Source organism: Hermetia illucens, chromosome 5, assembly GCF_905115235.1.
Source record: "Hermetia illucens chromosome 5, iHerIll2.2.curated.20191125, whole genome shotgun sequence".
Lineage (NCBI taxonomy): Eukaryota > Metazoa > Arthropoda > Insecta > Diptera > Stratiomyidae > Hermetia > Hermetia illucens.
The window spans coordinates 41,602,734-41,623,068 of record NC_051853.1 but is presented as its reverse complement, the minus strand read 5'-3'; the positions used below and the strand labels follow the sequence as shown (position 1 = coordinate 41,623,068).

The following is a 20,335-nucleotide window of genomic DNA, read 5'->3' as shown; positions in this document are numbered from 1 at the left end:
AAGGTAGTGTCCTGGTTTGCTGACAAGGAGTCGTTTTCAGTGAATTTCTTTGAATAGGAGCAAATCATTATCCCCCAAACCAAAATCAGGGGTAACAGAACCCTGGCCCTCATTATGGGTTCAGCGTCTGGTTAAACACCAACCCTTTCCAGACTCAGGCACTTTTGCCATTGACGATTACATAATACTTTTCACATTGAAAGAGGATATGTATGAGCTAAAGGCTTCCGCAACGACTACTAAGGTGGATCATGAAAGTTAGTTCAGTGAGCAAATAGGTAAACTATGGAGAGATTAGAATAAAATCAAGTGAGTCAGTTATCTCTTAAATATCACAAACCTTGTTATATTTGCCAGTTTGTTATGTGATAAACAAAGCACTTTGAGGGATACTGTGTTGTTAAATACATCATCATGCAGCTTAGTTAGCCTATTTCGTCTTAGGTCCAAATCCATCAGGTGAGTTTGGCTTCCAAAAATTTCACTTGGCAGAGACTCCAATTGATTATCCGCAAACGATATCGATTCGATGTTTCCTGATCCAACAAACATACTTCCTGGAATCGAAATAATCGATGCCGATATACTGACACTAACCATCCTTGAATGATATGCAAGAAAATCGGGCGGTAACGATCCCATTTCCCTGCCATTTCCACTCAGCTGTATACTTTGCAGTTTTTGGTTATTCAAGAACAATTTCTCAGGCAATATTGAAAAATTGTTTCTGTTTAAATTGATAATTTCTAAATTCGGAAGTAGCTGAAATACATCGCATTCCAGTTTTGTAAGTTCGTTCGCCCTCAGATCAAGATATGTTATGGATGACGCTCCAAAGAAGGTGTCCTTCGTGAGATTTTGGAGTTTGTTCCTCCACAGAGTTAAATGTTCCATTCGTTTTTGATTCCGAAATATACCGGGCTCCAGGTATCGTAAATCACTGAACGCAATCCCTAAGCAATGGAGGTGGTCCAAGCCAATGAAAATATCTGTTGTCAGATGAAGATGATTTTGGAACAAATCTAGCTTTGTTAGCTTCTTGAAGCCGCTGAAAAAATTATTCGGTATCTGGCTCAAATTGCTATTGGCAATACCTAAGGTTTGCAAATCACTCAACCCCTGTAAAAACTCTGGAGTTAGTGCATTCAATTTTGAATCTCCCCAGAAGGTCACGGTGCGAACACGTCCGGTGATAAATTTCTTCAAAAATGTGTCTAGTGTTTGATTTTGTGGCAAAGGACATCCGAGCATCTTCACGTTAGGTGTATCAGTTATATTCATTACTGGAAGCATGCTGTAGTGAAATTCCTGATTTTTGTGACATTCAATTGTAATGTTTCCTTGTTGGACTCGGATAGTGAAATACGAACGAACAAACGGACATTTTATCCAAAATCCGTGATCCTGATCCTTCGTACATTCGCAATTGCCAACCCGATTTTCACATTTGAAATGAGCTTCTGCTGGACTCTTTTTTGCTGTGATGGCGAAGAAAAGAACTAGCAACACAGTTTTCGCTGAAATCATAACACTGGACCCTATGTTAAGTGTATAGGTCAGCTTTCGATAATAATCGAAAGCTCCTCGTTAATTTTAATATCTGGAAAAGAGAAAAATATTTCAGTTTATAACTGGGAAAGAATTGATTCTGCTCTGCATCTGGCTTTACTTAGTCTAAATCTTCTTAAAAGCAAACTATCAAGTAACGAGTAGACACCAACTTGGGGCTTTGATGACTTATATCGAACTTTTTGGTTGTTTATTATTTTTATCATGTCAGAAGCTTGTGCTACTCCTGAAGCCAAAAAACCTTTGGGTGGTCCCTCGTCTTATAGGCCTATATGCCTATTGAATGGCATCGGCAAACTGTTCGAGCGGGTCATCTACAAGAGGCTTATACGGTCACCTAAAGGGATGGTGGACTCTCGGACAGGCAATTTGGATTCCGAAAGGCGAGATTTACTGTCAGTGCGATCGCTACGGTGATGAAACTTTGGAAACTAGCAATCATCATCACCATCAACGGCGCAACCACCGGTATCCGGTCTAGGCCTGCCTTAGTACAGAACTCCAAGCATCCCGGTTTTGCGCCGAGGTCCACCGATTCGATATCCCTAAAAGCTGTCTGGCGTCCTGACCTACGCCATCGGCCCATCTCAAGCAGGGTCTGCCTCGTCTTTTTTTCCTACCATAGATATTGTCCTTATAGACTTTCCGGGCTGGATCATCCTCATCCATACGGATTAAGTGACCCGCCCACCGTAACCTATTGAGCCGGATTTTATCCACAACCATGGTGATGGTATCGCTCATAGATTTCGTCGTTATGTAGGCTACGGAATCGTCCATTCTCATGTAGAGGGCCAAAAATTCTTCGGAGAATTCTTTTCTCAAACGCGGCTAAGAGTTCGGGGTGACAGTTATCGGTTTCGCAGAGGATGTCGGTGTGACTACCGTGTCATAAGACATCAAGGAGATTTCGGTAAACGAGGCGATTTGGGAAACCAGATTCTGGCTTGAAGGCGCGGGCTCATAGAGTATAAAACGGAGGTAGTTCTAATCACCAAACGAAGGAAACAAACGTCGATGAAGATTAGGGTTGGCGGACAAAAACCATACACTTCCAATTAGCGCTCAAATATCTGGGAGTCATTATCGACCAAAAGTTCAATTTCAAGCCACATATTAAAAGTTAAGCAACAAAAGCATATAGAGTTCTAAGTGTCATCGAATATAGGCGGCCCAGGCAAAGCCGTCAGCTCCTTATCTCCATAGTGGTTAGCTCGATTTTGTTTATGCAGCTTCTGCCTGGGCCTTGGCATTGGAACAGGAAGCAAATAGAAAAATGATTGTACCCTCATACCGATTAAGTGCACTAGCGGATATCGTGCGCCTACAGTACAACATCGAACGAGGCAGGATGCGTGATAGCAGGCATAGTCCCCATCGATATTTTGGCGAACGAGGGTCAGCGGCTCTATGACCCAACATACGCAATCAGCGAATCTTAAACCTATCGTCGGCAGTAGGCACGAACTGAAGCCACACTGGCAGAAGAGATGGGACGATTCTCTTGAAGGATATTGGACTTACAGAATTATCCCAAATGTCGCAAAAGGGATTAAGCGACGCCGCAGAGAAGTTAGTTGCGACCTAATCCAATTCTTCAGAGGGCAAGCAGCCATTTCTGGAAGAGGGCATTTCGCATATACACCGCATTGGGCGTGATGCCTCCCCATATTGCTTGAGATGTGATATGATTCATGAGGATGTGGAACACGTTGTCTTTAACTGCCCGAGATTCGCCGTAAACTGGAAGATGCGGAAATTGTCACCGGGGCGCAGTTGTCACTCGAGAATAACGTGGATCGCATGTTAGCTTCTGAAACATCTTGGAGGGCGGTGGAAAAACTAATGAATGTGATTCACAATACGCTTTAAATGTCTTGAGTACTTTGAATTATTTCTGACAAATACTCGCTACTGATGCATGAAATTAGTTTGGATTGAAGGATTTTCAGATCTGCACGAATTTGCCTCTAAAGAATGACAAATGAAATTTCTTTCTTGTATTTCGAATTATATTTATATTTCTCAAAATGGTAAGGTTTGTTATAATTCAACTGTAAAATTACACATAAATGAATGTGGTAAGTTTTGGTGAAAAACGCTATTTTTTCACAATTTTTTCTAATCAGATATCAAGGCCTACTCCGCCACGGAGAACACCAGTGGTGACATCCGTCAGTCGAATTAACAACATTCGAAATAAATTTCGAATGTTGCTAACCCTGCTGCGCCACATCACTCCGACCCCAGAAGAAACCTAGGGGTTTCAGTTACTGAGCCCCGAACTGCGTTTTCCATCATTCGGCGAAGCGAACGCGACCTTGATTTGTGGCACAAACGGGCTTCAGCCTGGATAAGGAGACAGCCTTTTTGTGTCCCCCGATCTCGAGCTGGAAGAAATGTTCTCCCCGCTCGAGAACACGGTACGTGCCTTCTTATGGAGGCTGCAGCGGTTTTCGGACAGCACCCGTCCTGACCAGGACGTGCGTGCACATGTCGTGCTCCTTGGAAGCGGAGGCAGGTGCGGATGTGTTTCGGGTGGGAGTTGTAGTTTTAAGGCGGTGGAGATTGTCTCTTAACAGGCGCAGAAATCCCGGATCTGCGAGACCCGATCTCTTGTCGAAGACCGGATCACTTGGGAGTCTTGAGTTTTCCCCGTACACCAGCTCCGCGGGGCTGGCAGCAAGCTCCTCTCAGCGGGTTGTTCGGAGGCCAAGTAGGATGAAAGGTAAGACTTGAGTCTATGAAGTGCCAAGAAAACGCTTGTAGAAGTCCTAAACTTAAACCTATCTGCCTGTAGCCATACATACGTATTGTCGAAGGATTTGCTGCCGCCAGGTATTACGTTGCCGATTGTGGTATTACGTTGTTATGGCGGAATACGGGAAGAACTGAGACCTTAGCACTTGTATCGACCAGGTAGTTGCACCGGCTCAAGGAGTCGTCGATTGTGAGATGACGTGTAGCAGTCGCCAGGACACCCGGCAAGTCTGATTCGTTTGGTGGGAAATTGCCAGGTCTCGAGACATCTCACCGACCATGAGTCGCACGTGGACCTTATGGATTTTGTCTACGGTGACGGCTAACATATTCAGAGACCCCGGATCCGCCCATTCCAGGATAGCCTGTGTGCTATCCGGAAGCTTCTGCGCCAACAGCGATTACAGCGGCTCGATGTCAACTTTGTCACCACCCAACTGCTTCATTTCACGCAGCAGTTGGCTTGTCACACGGTCATCTAGTATTGGCTCTGTCAGTGAGTGGTTGAGTTTAGTTGTCTCATTTACTTAGCTACTCCATTAATCTTTTGTAAGAGCAATCTTTAAGAACGTTGAAGACCAGCTCAATCGCTGATTGAAGTGACTGGCGTCAATTGTGACGTCGGCAAAGCCAATCGAGCCTCGAGCTGGAGAAACCACGATGCCGGGTTTCTACGCCAAAACAGCGGCACCCGTACGTGTACCGGCAGTTACCAAGGGTCTTGCCTCTATTTTATCGGTGGACATACTGAACGGAGGCGAACAACTCGTAAAAATCAGCAACATGCAAGCGGATCGAGTGTACCAATAAGCAAAAAGAAAGAGCATATTAAGAGGAAAATGGATCTGTACCGTCTCATGTGGCGTTCTTTTTTAAGGTTTTGTTTGTAGAGAAGAGAAGCGGTTTGAATTCATCTCTTCAGCTGATCTCATGACTGAAAACGCAAAGTCCCTCCCTATGTTTGTCGGGTAGGTAGAAGTTACTTAATTTGTCCTAACCATTTGTGCTTCAAAAATGTTATAGTTGGAAACTGGCGGGTACTAGATGAATTTTCATTGTCAGACAATCATTACTTGGAAATCACCTTGACTAATACAAAATGCAAAGGCAAAATCACGACAAGTTCAATAAAGTTCTTGGCGGTAGAGTGGAGCTCCCTAGGCGACTAAAAATTCTGAAACATTAGAAGTTCAATTGGAGAGTCTTAAATGCATACGTTTAAAGTGCTTTAAAGAGGTTTTCCCTATTACCCGTGGTAAATGCGACAAACGAGACTACCGCAGAACATACTCTCAGGAACTGGGGAATGGAGGGTCATTAAATGGCATAATTGGGTGAAGTTGGAGTCTTTTAAACAAATCGGGAAACCAGAAACTGGACGCTTCAGGTACGAAAGGTTTTGTGTATTTCTCAATACGGAGCACGTAATATATGCAAATATTATGTGAGAATATCCACTTTCGGATGATATTGACATTCATTGTCTTGAATTTGCAAGGAAGTGACAACTTGGACGTATTATAACTTTGTTAGTTATAGGTGCAATTTCCACCAAACTTGGTAAGATCATGCTCTATGTTATACCCTGTGTATTTCGTGGTGCTAGCATGAACTTAAGGGGGGTTTTGCAGCCAATTACTAAAAATGATAGTAATATACTATTATTAACTGTATTTGTACAGATATCACTATGGAAGGTATTTCGGAGCCCAGGCACCATATAGTGGCAGCCTTCTGATTTTTTTCAGATTTTTTGGTTTGGTAGTTTCTCAGAATGCCCCCCTTAAAGGAATGACTTTCAATCCCCCGCACTCCCCCACTTCTCCAACAAATGTCAAAACAAAGAGCCCTTTAATTTGATACCCCACATGACTATATTTGATGAAAAAAAAATTACACCCCCTTTTGCTGCACCGAAGAGAGAAAGCAGGTCCCCAAGTGCGAACTCCGAGAATCGACTCGACAAAATCCAAGGGGAATGAAAACCAGTGAACGCAACGCAGAAGTTATTGACAGCCGGGAAGGTTCGAATCGAATGGATTGTTTGCCGTCTGAGAGAGCAAATTTCTCTAAAGAGGTGCTTCAATAGGGACCCCAAATGCTTATTATGCGAAGGAAGTGAGGGATGGGATTACCGGCATATTGCCGGAAGTGGTAAATGCCCGGAATTTAAAAAGGCGCTAACTTTAATGGAAAAATGAGGTTTATTCAAATAAACTTCAATCATTGTAGGGTCTCTCAAGATTTACTCGAGCAGACCATCTACGAATCAGAGGTGGAAATTGCCATCATTAGCGAACCCTATAGAAACCGTCACGGTGGCGTATGGGTTACAGACTCGACTAGTGGAGCGGCGATATGGGCATGTGGACGACAAGGCAAGTGTTTACACAAAACGGTAAAAACCAATTTCAAAGTTGAATTAGTGAAGATTCTCTTGAAAGTACATCACCTGGTTTTTGGAAACCCTTCAACACAAAGGGGAGCAAAAGGAACTGGCACATTACAAGGACAATGAAGTTGTTTTCAGTTGTGTGGCCTTTCGATAACTTTGTGAAGCTCTACGACGACATGGTGTCGATGACACTTTGATTAAGCGGATTTGCGCTATGCAAACACAGAGATTGCTGAAGCGGGAGGGGATCGCTACTTGACAGCAGAAGTAACGGAATGCGGTTCCCAAGGGTGTGTGCTACCACCTTTCAGTGGAGTACACTATCGAGTCACAGTTGTGCTTGCTGTAAAACACAATACACATTCAAGTATACCATATGCGAAAGGCGTGGTTTAGGAATATACAAAGCGTCGTTGATTTGACAGCTGGTGCCTTAGACACAAGCTTTCAGTAAACCCAAATAAAACCTGAATGGTATTATTTAGAAAAAAGAGGTAATTAGTTTAGATAGGAAAGAGCATCACTCTGACTTCCTGAGAAATTTAGAAATACGGTAGTTATTCTAGATAGAAAACTTCTTGGGGAAAAACAGCAACGGTGAGACAAGCTTAGACAGCCTATGGACAATGTAGACGGACTATTCCGTCAACATGGGGACTTACGAGTAGGCCTCATGTGGTAATACGGATGTATGTTTTTGTCACCAATCCAATATAATCCTCAACATCCTGTTACAAGGAGGTTCCAACGGTCTAATTGTTTCTTTTGATCGTTCCCGTGGTGATTTGGGTTTCGTCATACGCCGCAGGTTGGAGTGCTTAAGGACACATTCTTTAAAATTTTTGCTTGTTTAGGTGATTCGGGGATGAGTAGCAATTAGACAACTTCCATTCCCAAATCTATTGGATTGCAGTAATCCTAAAGGCTTGTCGCAGCTCACAGGTTAACCCTCAATAACCCTTATAGTACGTGGATGACAACATAGCACACAACTTTGCATTGTTTTTTATTGACTAACTATCATTTTCGCCAGCAACGAAGAAAAGCTTTAGAATTATTTGGCAACGCAGACTTACCAAGTAGCTCACTCGACACCGATTAAGATTTAATTCTTCAAAAGAAGAGAAAGTACTTTAAAATAGGGAGAGAACTTCACTATTGGTTTTAATTGAAATTTCTATTATTAACGCTACGCGGTTTTGCTTCTCTGGAAAGTCTCACACTAGGAAGAGCAAAATTGTGAGTCCACTTATAAATGCTTTTATATTCACTTTAATCAGGACCTTTATCGGTCAGTTATGGTTGCACCAGATTCCGTAAACAAATAGCACAATTTATTACTCACTAAGTTGATATGCGTACGCGTTCTCTAGTACAATACGGACAAGGAACAAATAACTTTGGCTAATCTACCCCACAAAACAATTGCGAATATTTTCTGAAATCTGGAAATTGTGATTATGGTATATTCAACTAGCTGCCGAGCAGCAAAAGACCTAGTTTCTCAGAAATTTTTATGTTTGCTATAATACTAACATTGTACCCCGGAAGTTGGGATGTGTGGATGCTTTGGATAAGATGCGTCAATGAAAATTTTGAAAATGGAAAAAAGAATGCAGATATTCACAACAAATTAGTAGATTGTGAAGGATGGCTTATGCGATTGATTCATTTTTGTTGCTTTAATGTCGGTGCTAATTACCTGGATGCAGGTGGGTGTGCCTCGCTGTATATCTTTTTCCCTGGCGGCGGAAATTGTCAAAATAAGCTGGCGCTCCCTATCTACCTCCTGTCCTCTTTCCTGCAGGACCTCCGGAAAGTATTACGCTGTAGTGTGGATGGCAGCCATCTCTTCCTTCGTCCATCACACATCTGGACCTACACTGAATCCCCGGAACCATGTGGTCAACTGCATTTCAGTTTTTCTGGACAGAAGCATTTCCTCAATTAGACTTCTCGGTGCCCCTTCCAGACTCATCTTTTCTTCTGTGAATCAAAGAAAATGGAAGAAGACATGTTCCGGGTCCTCTGTGATACCGCCGCTCTTGGGATAGTTACATATATCGGTATTTACAGTATCTGCCATGTCTTATGAGTTTATAATTCCATCCTTCCTCCTTTGCATACTCTTAACGTGGCTTTCCTGTAAACAGCGTTCATTTTTTGCGTATTGTATGTGGTATGCAGTAAGTTGTGGACTCCGAACAGTTGACGTCATCTTCGTCAAGGCCTGTCTTTTCCAGCCACTCATTTATAGCAGTGATTGCCTTCGATGAATACATATCGGATTCCGCAAGATGTTTTGCAACAATCTCATCGGGGTAATCCACTGTCATGGCCTGCTTAGTAAACCAAACGCTAACATCATTATCATTGTTCCACAAAAGTTGTCCTAACACGGAGCTCTGAGGAACATTCGCAAGGACAACGCTTTTGCCTATTAGATAGGTATCGACAAGTGCAAGTAAGTACCTCCTTATAAGGCGTTTGAAAAAAAGGAGCTTACCCTAACTTCGAGAATAGAGCAGACTCGAACTACATTCTCTGGTATGGTATGACGACTGGTACATCAAAGCACAGGATTCACTCTCGACAGAGGGGTTCAGTACATGATTGTGCACTAATATCAGAAAGCCGTGTAAATTTGTGGATGATCATCATCATCAACGACGCAACAACCGGTATCCGAGGTCCATCAATTCGATATCCTTAAAAGCTGCCTGACGTCCTGACCTACGCCATCGTTGCATCTCAGGCAGGCTCTGCATCGTCTTCTTTTTCTACTAAAGACATTGCCCTTATGAGCCTATTGCGCAGAATTTTATCTATGACCAGACGGTCATGGTATCGCTCATAGGTTGCGTCATTGTGTAGGCTACGGAATCGTCCACCCTCATGTAGGGGGTCAAAAATTCTTCTGAGGATTCTTCTCACGAATGCGGCTAAGAATTCGCAATTTTTCTTGCTAAGAATCCAAGTCTCCGAGGAATACATAAGGACTGGCAAGGTCTTGTACAGTAAGAGCTTTGACCCTATGGTGAAACGTTTCGGGAGAAACAGTTTTTGTAAACTGAAATAAGCTCTGTTGGCAGTCAACAACCGTGCGCGAATTTCATCGTCACAGCTGTTATCGGTTGTGATTTTCGACCCTAGATAGGAGAAATTTTCAACGGTCTCAAAGTTGTAGTCTCCTGTCTTTTTTCTTCCCGTTTAACCAGTTCGATTCGACGTTGTTGGTTCTTTGCTTTTTGACGCTGCCACCATGTACTTTGTCTTGCCTTCATTAATGTGCAGCCCGAGATCTTGCGCTGGCTGGTCGATCTGGATGAAGGTAGACTGTACATCTCGGGTTGTTTTTCCCATGATGTGAATATCGTCAGTGTAGGCCAGTAGTTGGGTGGACTTGAAGAGGATGGTGCCTCTTGCATTTACGTCTGCATCGCGAATCACTTTCTCCACGGCCAAGTTGAAGAGGACGCATGATAGGGCATCCGCGGTCTTGGACCGTTGTTGATGTTGCTATTATCTGACTTCGCACATTGGTCAGGATCAGCCTAACCAGTCTTATTAATTTCGTCGGGATACCGAATTCTCTCATGGTCGTGTACAGTTTTACCCTGGTTAGACTGTCATAGCCGGCTTTAAAGTCGATGAAAAGATGGTGCAACTGATGTCCATATTCCAACAGTTTTTCCATCTGATATGTTGCTGATTTGCCTGGAGTGGAGCCTCTTTGGTATAGGCCAGTGATTTTCTGGGCGTATGGGGCTATCCAAGCAAGATAGTGGAGAATATGGTATAGATGGTACTCAGCAACGTGATACTTCTATAATTGCTGCACTGCATGAAATCCCCCTTCTTATGTATGAGACAGATAATGCCTTGTTGCCAGTCGTCAGGCATTGGTTCGCTGTCCCACACCTTGAGCATTAGTTGAAGAACCAGTTCGTGTAGTTGGTCGCCTCCATATTTAACCAATTCGGTTGTAATTTCATTAGCTCCTGGCGAGTTATGGTTTTTAAGACGATGGATTGCACGGGCTGTTTCTTCTATGCTTACTGTTGGCACCATTTGTCTATCGTCTTCAGTTGGCGATATTTTGGTTGTTTGGCAGTTCATTAAAATACTCAACCCATCCCTCCAATATGTTCATTTTGTCGGAAATCAGATTTCACTCTTTATCTCGGCAGGATGGGCATCGAAGTATATAAGACTTCATCCTGCTGAATTGTTGGTAAAACGTCCGCGCCTGGTCCGGTTGCTCCCTGTCCTTTTCTAGTTCACAGACTTGGTTCTCCCAGGCTTCCTTCTTCCGTCTGTGAAGTCGCTTCTCCGCTCGATGGAGTTCGTGATAAGTCTTTGCGCGTGCCCGCGTTCTTTGAGAATGTAGCATTACTCGGTATGCAGCATTCTTCCGTTTCATTGCTAGCTTACATTCATCGTCGAACTAGCCGTTCAAACTTTTCCTGTGGCTGGAGCCAAGCATGTTTGTGGCCGTGTCAATGATAATGCTCTTCAAGTAGTTGTGAAGATCATTTGTTGATACTTCGTCTCCAGAATCTCTGTTGACTGCGTTTATTGCGGTATCCATTTCCTCCTTATAGGTGTTACGGAGGGCTGTGTTGTGAATGGCTTCGGTCCTCACTCTCATCTGATTGTCAGAGGGGATTGTAGGTGGTGCTGTAATTCGAGCTCGGAGCATTATGTCAAGGAGGTAGCGGTTCGAGTCTATATTGGCCCCCCTATATGTTCTGGCATTCATCAAGGCTGAGAAGTTGCGGGGTTCAATCAGCACGTGGTAAATTTGGTTGAAAGTAGTCCCGTCCGTTATTATTAGTATCCCTATCTAAGCTATGGAAGACAACGTATCGCCTGAATACGGGCTCTTTCCCTACTTGACTGTTGAAATCTCCAAGTATGATTTTGAAAACAACCCAGATTATCACGACTAGCACGAGATAAGCTTTCGAAGAGAGCTGTCCACTCATGATGCCAAAAAAAGAGTAAAACATCATGGTGTAACTCGGATTTGGCTCTAAGCAAGAGCATAAGGTTGGCCAAACGATCAACATGGAGATGCGAAGTTTCATAGATACAGGTCTGAAGGTCCGGATGGCATTATTCCTGCTCTATTAATAGAGGGTATGGATGCCCTTTTTTTTTATGGATGGAGGTGGAAATCTTAGAAAGACACTGCTGCGCTAGGTTGCAGCAGTGTGTGGGATTCGCAACCACTAAAACCACCCCCACTCTTCCGCCCCTCCCCGCGGGACCACCGTGAAGTATTACTTCGCGGGGGAGGCTCTGGTTTGCTATACCAGCTCGTCCATGCCACATCTGCGTCGCGCCGCCTTCCGAGCTCGATCCAACACCAGGAGTTTTGTCTGCACCACGGCTACTGCCTCATTTACCGCCATCCAGTTTTCCTCCGAATTCAGCATCTCTTCCACCAGGTTCGAGGGTTTCGATGTCCGCCCCTAAGATGCTATTCAACCTCCTTTTCTGCTGCAGAAATCTGGGACAATGGAACATAACGTGCTCCGGGTCCTCGGGTGTAGCACCGCATTCAGGACAGTTGGGAGACTCGTCCAACTCGAAGCGATGGAAGTACTTCCTATAGCCGCCGTGTCCCGTAAGGAACTGTGTCAGGTGGTAATTCAACTCTCCGTGCTTTCGGCTGACCCATTTCTCGATACACGGGATCAATGTATGGGTCCACCGGCCCTTGTTGGAATTATCTCCCTGTTGCTGCCACTCGCCACACAACTCTCTCCTGATGGCTTTTCGGGAATCCGCATTCACCTCGGCTGGATTTGCCTTCCGTTTTTCGTAGAGCCAGTGTGCCTCGCCCGCTAGAAGATCTATAGGTAATCATTCCTGCGATGACACACACTGCCTCCGTCGATGCCGTCCTAAATGCGCTGCACACCCTTAGCGCAATTGGCCGGTATGCCGAACTTATCTTCCTCCGGTTGAGAGCGTGGTTCAACGCTCCCGCCCAGACAGGGGCCGCGTACAGCAGGATCGACCTCACCACTCCCGCGATGAGTAACCTGCGACTATACTTCGGCCCTCCCACCTTAGGAATCATCCTTGCAAGGGATGAGCTGGCATTTGCTGCCTTCTCTCGCGCTTAATCCAAGTGTCCCTTGAAACTCAGCTTGGCATCGATCATCACCCCCAGGTATTTCACAACCGATTTTGAGACGACCTCACGATTACCAACCTGGATGGTAACCGTGTTGTTCTTCCTACGGTTGGTAATGAGGACCGCCTCCGTTTTTCGTCCGCCAGGTCCAGCTTGGCCATTCGTAACCATGACTTGATGGTGTGAATGGCTTCATTTGCATAAAGCTCCACGTCCTCGGGATGCTTTGCAATTGCAACTACCGCCAGGTCGTCCGCAAAACCAATCAGCGTTGTCTCCTCCGGCACGCGAATGCCAAGGACTCCGACGTATATTATGTTCCACAGCAGCGGTCCCAATACAGAAACTTGAGGCACACCTGCTGTCACAATGTACTCCTTCGGCCCGTCGTCCGTCTCGTACCAGAGAAGTCTGTCCGAAAGGTAACTATCGATGAGCCGAGCCAAGTAGCTAGGAACACCCAGTTTGGCCAAAGTGCCCTTAATCCAGCCCCAGTTGGCTGAGTTAAAAGCATTTTTGACATCCAGCATCACCAGAGCACAGCATTTGCCCATGGCCATTGCATTTCGAGCCAATTCGACGACCTTTGCTACTGCATCGACGTAGAACGGGATCGCCGAAACCCATATTGCCGCTCTGAACGACCACCCGCAAGCTCGATGAACGGGAGCAGCCTGTTGTATATCACCCTCTCCAGCATCTTCCCCATGGTGTCTAAGAGACAAATAGGGCGATATGAAGAGGGCACGCCGGGTGGTTTTTGTGGCTTCGGTAGCAACACCAGCTTCTGCCTCTTCCACTGGACGGGAAACACTCCTTCCGCCATGCACGATTTGAATGTGCTTGCGAACCACCTTGGTCTGGTTTTGACCGCCACCTTCAGAGCCTTGTTCGGAACTCCGTCCAATCCCGGAGCCTTGCTGTCCCCAATCCGTCTGCAGATTTCCCAAAGTTCCTCTTTGGTAACATCAGGGATCGAGAAAACCTCCTGCTGAGCTGCCTGTTGGGGTTCTCTTTCGTCCTGCTGCGGGAAAAGAGTTGTAATTATTTGCAACAAGAGCCGTGGGAATGTCACTTGAGGTGATTTTTGCCCGCGGATCTTCTAAATTACAACTTGGTAGGCTGTACCCCACGGATTCGTATTAGCCTCCATGCAGAGCTTCTGGTAGCATTCCCGCTTGCTTCTCCGAATGGACTTCTTAAGGTTGCTTCGCAGATCCCTGTATTCCTCCTCACGCTCCTGGTGCTCCGGCCTTCCCCTTGTCCTGTGGGAAAGTCTCCTCGCTCGGAAACAAGAGGATCTCAAGGCAGCGATCTCCGTGTTCCAGCAGTAGTTTGGCCTCTTGCCATGGTGCAAACGTCGTCGTGGCATCATAGCGTCGCATGCTTTGGTTACACGTTGAGACAGCTGTGTGACCCTTTCCACCGCTGTTCCATCCGGATCATGGGCTCCCTCCAATGCGGCCGGGAATGTTTTCTCGTCGAAAGCTCCGATAGACCACCCAACTGCCTTAGCCTTTCCACCTCCAGAGCGTCGTTGACTAGCTTCCCGGTTCCCAATGCGGAGGAAGATGGCCTGGTGGTCACTGTGGGTGTAGTGCTCACTCACTTGCCAAGCCCTCTCCCTCACCAGTGAAGTGCTAACAAATGTCAGGTCAACGATCGAACCCGACCCTCTTCCTCGAAAGGTGGGCACGCATCCAACGTTGGCCAGCACGATGTCCAGCTCCGCAAATGACTCCAACAGAATTTGATCTCTAGTGTTCGTCGATCGGCTTCCCCACTCCAGGGCCCACGCGTTGAAATCGCCCGCAATGATTTTAGGGCTACGGTCTCTAGCGTCCAATACCAGACTGTCTAACATCTCCTCATATTATGCTAAGGTTGCACTAGGAGGAGCGTAGCAGCTGTAAATATGGAGACCGTTGACCTTCGCCCTTATAAAATCGGCTGCCGGGGGGGGGCATGACTTCCTGAATGGCCTGTCTTGCGACGTTGCCCGACGCATCCACCGCCCAAGTCGCACCGCTGTGGTTTCTGTGGCTTGCAAATAATCGCGACATCCACATTCGACTCTCGAATGGTTTGCGAGAGCAGGTCCTGAGCTGCCTCACAGTGATTGAGATTGATTTGTATTAATCTCATTTGCCTGTGCGGTTCACCTCCCTCCTATATACCGGACATCTGCTGCTTCCCGCAACATGCCGGTCGTCCACGCCCTCTTTCCCACTACATAGCATACACCGTGGATCTCCGGTGCAATCTTTGATGAGGTGGCCCTCTTCCCCACACTTCCTGCACCTTCTCGACCTATCATGCTGGCTAGTGCATGCCGCCGCAAAATGGCCGAAATCAAGGCATCTGAAGCATCTCCTTAGAGATATTTGCTCCCTGAGCCTGCATACGACCCAACCTACTCTTACTTTGCCCGCGGTAATTAACTTAATAGCTGATTCCGCCGGCAAACTAATAATAGCGGTCTTCGTGCCGTCATATGCCTTCTTCATCCTTTTTACGGCACTCTGGTCTATATCGCTAAGGTTAAACTGTTGCTTTAGCGCAGCACAGGTGTCCTCCCGTGAGGTGACCTCATCTAGGTCCTTGCATTCAACCACTATCTCCTGTTTCCTAGCTCTTACCTCAGCTAGGAGGAGCTAGGAGAGGCCTAGTACACTTTCCACCTTCCCGCGGAAGTTATCGGCCGACTTGTCGGCGGATCTACTTAACTCCAGCATCAGATCCCCTCTTTGTGTTCGCCTGATGCGGCTCACACTATCCCCCAAATCCTTCAATTCCGGGTCTGACTTCACCTTTCGGAGGATGTCGGCATAGGACATATTTCCCTTCTTGGAAATAATTATTATTTCCGGGCGGAGCTTCTTTTTGTCCTTTTTTCTCTTGTTGCTCACCTTAGTCCATTGTTCGGGCCTCCGGGCGTTGGTTTCTTCCACTTTTGTAGGTCTTGTGGTTGCAATCGTGAGATTACCGACTTTCGCGGGTACTCTCGCCGGCTCCGCCTTCTTTGGTGAAGAGGCTTTTTTCTTCTTCGGGACTTGCTGTGGTCCAAGAGGCTCGCTGGTACCGTCTCTGGCCCGTTTTCCTGTCTTCCCGCCTGCCTTATCATGGGGAGGCGTCACCTGCGTTTCCCTTGTGACCTTGTCAACTGACGCTTGGGAATTCTTTTCTTCGAGTGCCTTGATATAAGACAATTTAATGCCTCTTATCAAGGCTCGAATATTTTGGTGGATATTCCGCCTCTCCTTGATGAACTCGCACAGTTCATTTATTCGTTCCCCGAGTGTAACGAACGCCATTCCGGTATGTTCCCGTTTGCTTTCGCGCCTTGCGCCACAAGGAATGATGTCGATTAAGGGACTATTCGTGTTTCTTTCAGAGTCTCGCGACGAATCTCGACTACCAAAAAGAACCGTTGTTCTCGGTGGTGATCTCCCAAGCTTCGAACTCCTCCTAAAAGGATCCGGTGTGGACCTAATTTCCACTCCACCATTATCTCTTGTAGCATTAGATGCCACAGTAGCCAAGTTTCCCACTACTGAGGCACGGTGGTCGTTGGGTATCGACGGCCGGGAGCCCTCTTGCTCACTCCCAAAAACCGCCGGCACTGGGTTTCCGAAGCCCTGCACCGTAAAAAAAACTACTTTTCTCCTCTTCCATATTTGGTTTAATTTCTGGGTGTCCTTCCCATAGCCAATTTTGATCCACGAGTGGGCGTTTACTTCCCACCTACCCAGCCTGCGCATAAGCATGCTCACACATGCACATCTCCGGATGCGTGAATGTGCATGCCCATGACACACTTGCCTAGCATACGCTTATATTTCAATCAACTAGCGTGATGTGAAGGTAATATTTATTCCCAAGCCAGAGAAATGCAGCAACAAGGGCGCAAAAACTTCCGACCGATCAGTGTACGTTCCTTTCAAAAAGGACTGGAAAGACTAGATCGGTTTATAAGGGATATATACATTCCTAAATGGCCACTTCAGAATAGCAACACGTCTACCAAAAACACAAATCCACGGAGACAGCACTCCATGAAATCACTGTAAAAATTGAAGGAGCTATGCCTGAAAAAGAATACGCCTTAGGCGCACTCATGGACATCCAAGGTGCCTTCAATTATGCCTCATTCACGGCAATTTGTGATGTGGTAAGACAGCATGGAATCGAACCGCGGTTAATCAGTTGGATCCTTCACATTCTAGAGTGCGGAAAAATCCACATATTGGTCGGCCAGAAGTCTATTGAGGCAGGATGTCTTAAGGGCTGCTCTCAGGAAAGGTTCTCTCTCCGCTGTTATGGCTCCTGACAATGGATACCCGGCTATTGCTCCTGGAGGACAAAAAAGTCTTCTCGCGAGCATTTGCTGACGATCTAGCCGTAATAATTACCGGCAAGTTTGCGGACATAGTATGTGACCGCTTGAATGCAACTCTGCATGAAATCCACAGTTGGTGTCTCACCAACTCACGGTGAACGCTAGGAAGACTGAACTAGTAGCGTTCATTTGGAACGTCAAGTAGAGCAGCTATACCCTACCCACCTTAGCAGGGGCGGAAATCCAGCTGGCACAAACAGTCAAGTATTTAAGAATACATTTCGATTTCAAGTTATCATGGAAGCACCATATCCAGGAACAATGTCAGAAATCTGCAGATTGCTCTGCGATTGGTAAGGCCTGGGGACTTTCACCAAAACGGATTCATTGGATATATGCATCTATAATAAAAATCATTTTGATGTATGCCTGTATCGTCTGGTGGGCGAGACTGAATTTCGCAGGGCAGGGCAGGAAGCTGCTAACGCAGATTCAGAGGCTTGGTCGCCAAGTATTACGGGAGCAATGAGTACTACGCCAACTGCGGCGCTTAAACCTATCCTAGATCTGCAATGAAAGCGAGAGTTGCGTTCCCTGCAGGGATCGTGGCGCGTCTGGTGAGAGCCTCGCACACACTGCGGGCTCGGGATGGTGTCGAATGTTCAGGGCGGAATTGGAAAGGGCTAGGTTCAGAATGGCATGACCTGCATTTTACAAATTAACATGCACCGGAGTGCAGCCCGTGGAAGTAAATGCTGATCTAGTGCTATTTAGCGAGCAATACCGAAAGAAGGACCTAGCTTCATGACATCTCGATTTATCGGGCACTGCTGCCATCTGGGTTCGGGACGACTTTCGACTTCGTGTTCTTGCCAAAGGCCGAGGGAACGGGTTTGTCCGGTGATTAGGGATAATGTTTTTCAGCGTTTACCGGACGCTGAACGGAGCTCCCGTCTGCATACCGACCCCTGTGTATGCTTGGCACGGCCAGGAAAGTGCTCGAGAAGCTCATCACGAGTAGACTCGCTGAAGCGATCCGCGCTGCCGGGGACTTATCCGCAAGGCAGTTCGGGTTCAGAACTGGGACATCCACAGTTGATGCTATTATGGAGGTCGTAGATGCGGTTCATCGAGCCGAGGCACACAGCCGTCGATTTCGACGGATAGTGCTCCTCATAACGCCTGATGTCTTCAATTCCATAAGATGGAAAGATATGCTAGGCATATTAGAAAACTCATTTCATGTGCCAAGCTATCTCTTGCGGATATTGGGGGATTACCTGAAAGATCGCTCCTTGCTCTGTGAGATGCTAGAGGGCAAGAGGAGGATGGACATCACATCGGAAGTAACATCCTATGGCCGCATGTCTGGAACGCTTCCTACCATAGTCTGCTCAGACTCGATATGCCCGAAGAGTCGCGCCTGGGCGGTTATGCAAACGACGCTGCGGCATTTGTTGCCGGATGCACTGTTGAACAGGCGCAAATCAAACTTTTTCATATTAATGCGACGGGTAAGCGGACGATGATTGCTCATTGTTTCTGCCTTGCGTTGGAAAAAAACCGAAATAGTTATCTTGACCAGAAAGAAAATCCCGACCCATATCGATCGGCGAGTTGGCTATGGAGTCAAAACCAGCTATTAAATAGCTTGGTTTAATGCTCGACTCGAAGATGAGTTTGTCGAGCAAATCAAAGCAGCACCAGACAGGGCTGCACTTGGAATCTCGGCCTTGAGTTGGCTAATGGCGAATGTTGGGGGCCCTATATCTATTAGGAGACGTCCCCTTATGGGAGCTGTTCTATGGTGCGGAATTATGGGTTGATGCCCTTGCCAAGGTTGCCCTCCTAGCCAAGGAACGTAAAAGCCCCGCGTAAGGGCAAAAACTTATGAGCGATAGTTGCCCATGAAGAACGTCAACGCACCTTTACGGAGTGGTAACTCACTTGCCGAAATGAACCAAGGGGCAGTTGAACTGCGTGGCTCACCGACAATTTAAACTCGTGGCTGAACCTAACACGTGGTGACATTGACTACTTCCTTACTCAACTTCTAAGCGGGAAATGATGGTGTCGGTGTTACCTGCACAAGATTGGCAAGGCGCGATCTCTTGATTTTGTGCTCTGCAATGGACTGGAGGACGCTGAACACACCTTTTTCTCTTGCAAAAGGTGGGACTGCTTTTGTCAGCAGCTTTATACAGACACAGGGGAGCTCTCTCCAGACAACATTGTCAGAGAGATGCTGAAGAGCGCTGGTAGCTGGAGTCGTGTTGCGCATTATGTTGGGACTTTTCTTATTGCGAAGAAAATTGAACTCGACCGGCGAAGGGACCGGATCGCAAGGGGTTCACTGAACGAACAACTCCCTTCTCCCCTTCCTTCCCTTTGGTGAAAGGGATTCCCTGACTGGAAGGCTTCCAAAGCCGGAAGAGCGAGAAGGCTAGCCCGAAATAATGTGTCAAACGACTCCAGACTAGTTTTCTGATGACGGGGAAGGGTTTAATTGGTAGTCCGACAGCGTACTGTTGCGGGAGTCCAACACTTTGTACGTAAATGTATTAACCTGCCCTACCCCCGAAAAAGGCTTCGTATTGGTCCCACTGCTACGGGGTATCATGTACAACGATGTACTTAATCTCCCAGCTTTGGAGGAGGCAACAATGTACAACTAGTTGCAGTCACAAGACATTTTGAAGGTGCTGAGTTTTACTCATGCGAAGTAATCAGCGCAGTAAAGGGGAAACGGTTATAATCACCTGGTACCGTAAAATAAACTACACCCGCATTTAAGTTGGTAATCATATCACTAGCCTCACGTGGGCTGTCAAATACGTACTTGAAAGTGATGATAAGCGCGAAGCTCAGTTAAAAGCAATATGTGCAGTAAGCATCCAATAAGTATCATGACTAAGGTAGGAGGGCCACGATGTTCTGTGACCCCGATCTTGCTCTATGCGGTCCATTTAGCGCGAATACGCTGTGTGCTTTCTATACGAGGACGTCCTTAAGGGGATGCTCTACCTGCAGGATTGTCTAATGTGATGCGACATCTTGGCAGATCAGATGACGACCGTATGCAATGTCAATATCTCCGTTATCGCAGATATATATCGGTAAAAAG

At 46.4% G+C, this 20,335-nt stretch overlaps 1 protein-coding gene across 1 annotated transcript in view; it reads left to right on the top strand.

The window, feature by feature from the left end:
• The window catches only part of LOC119656560 (cation-independent mannose-6-phosphate receptor), a 532,053-nt gene that overhangs the window by 186,212 nt on the left and 325,506 nt on the right, over positions 1-20,335 (top strand). The window lies entirely within an intron of this gene.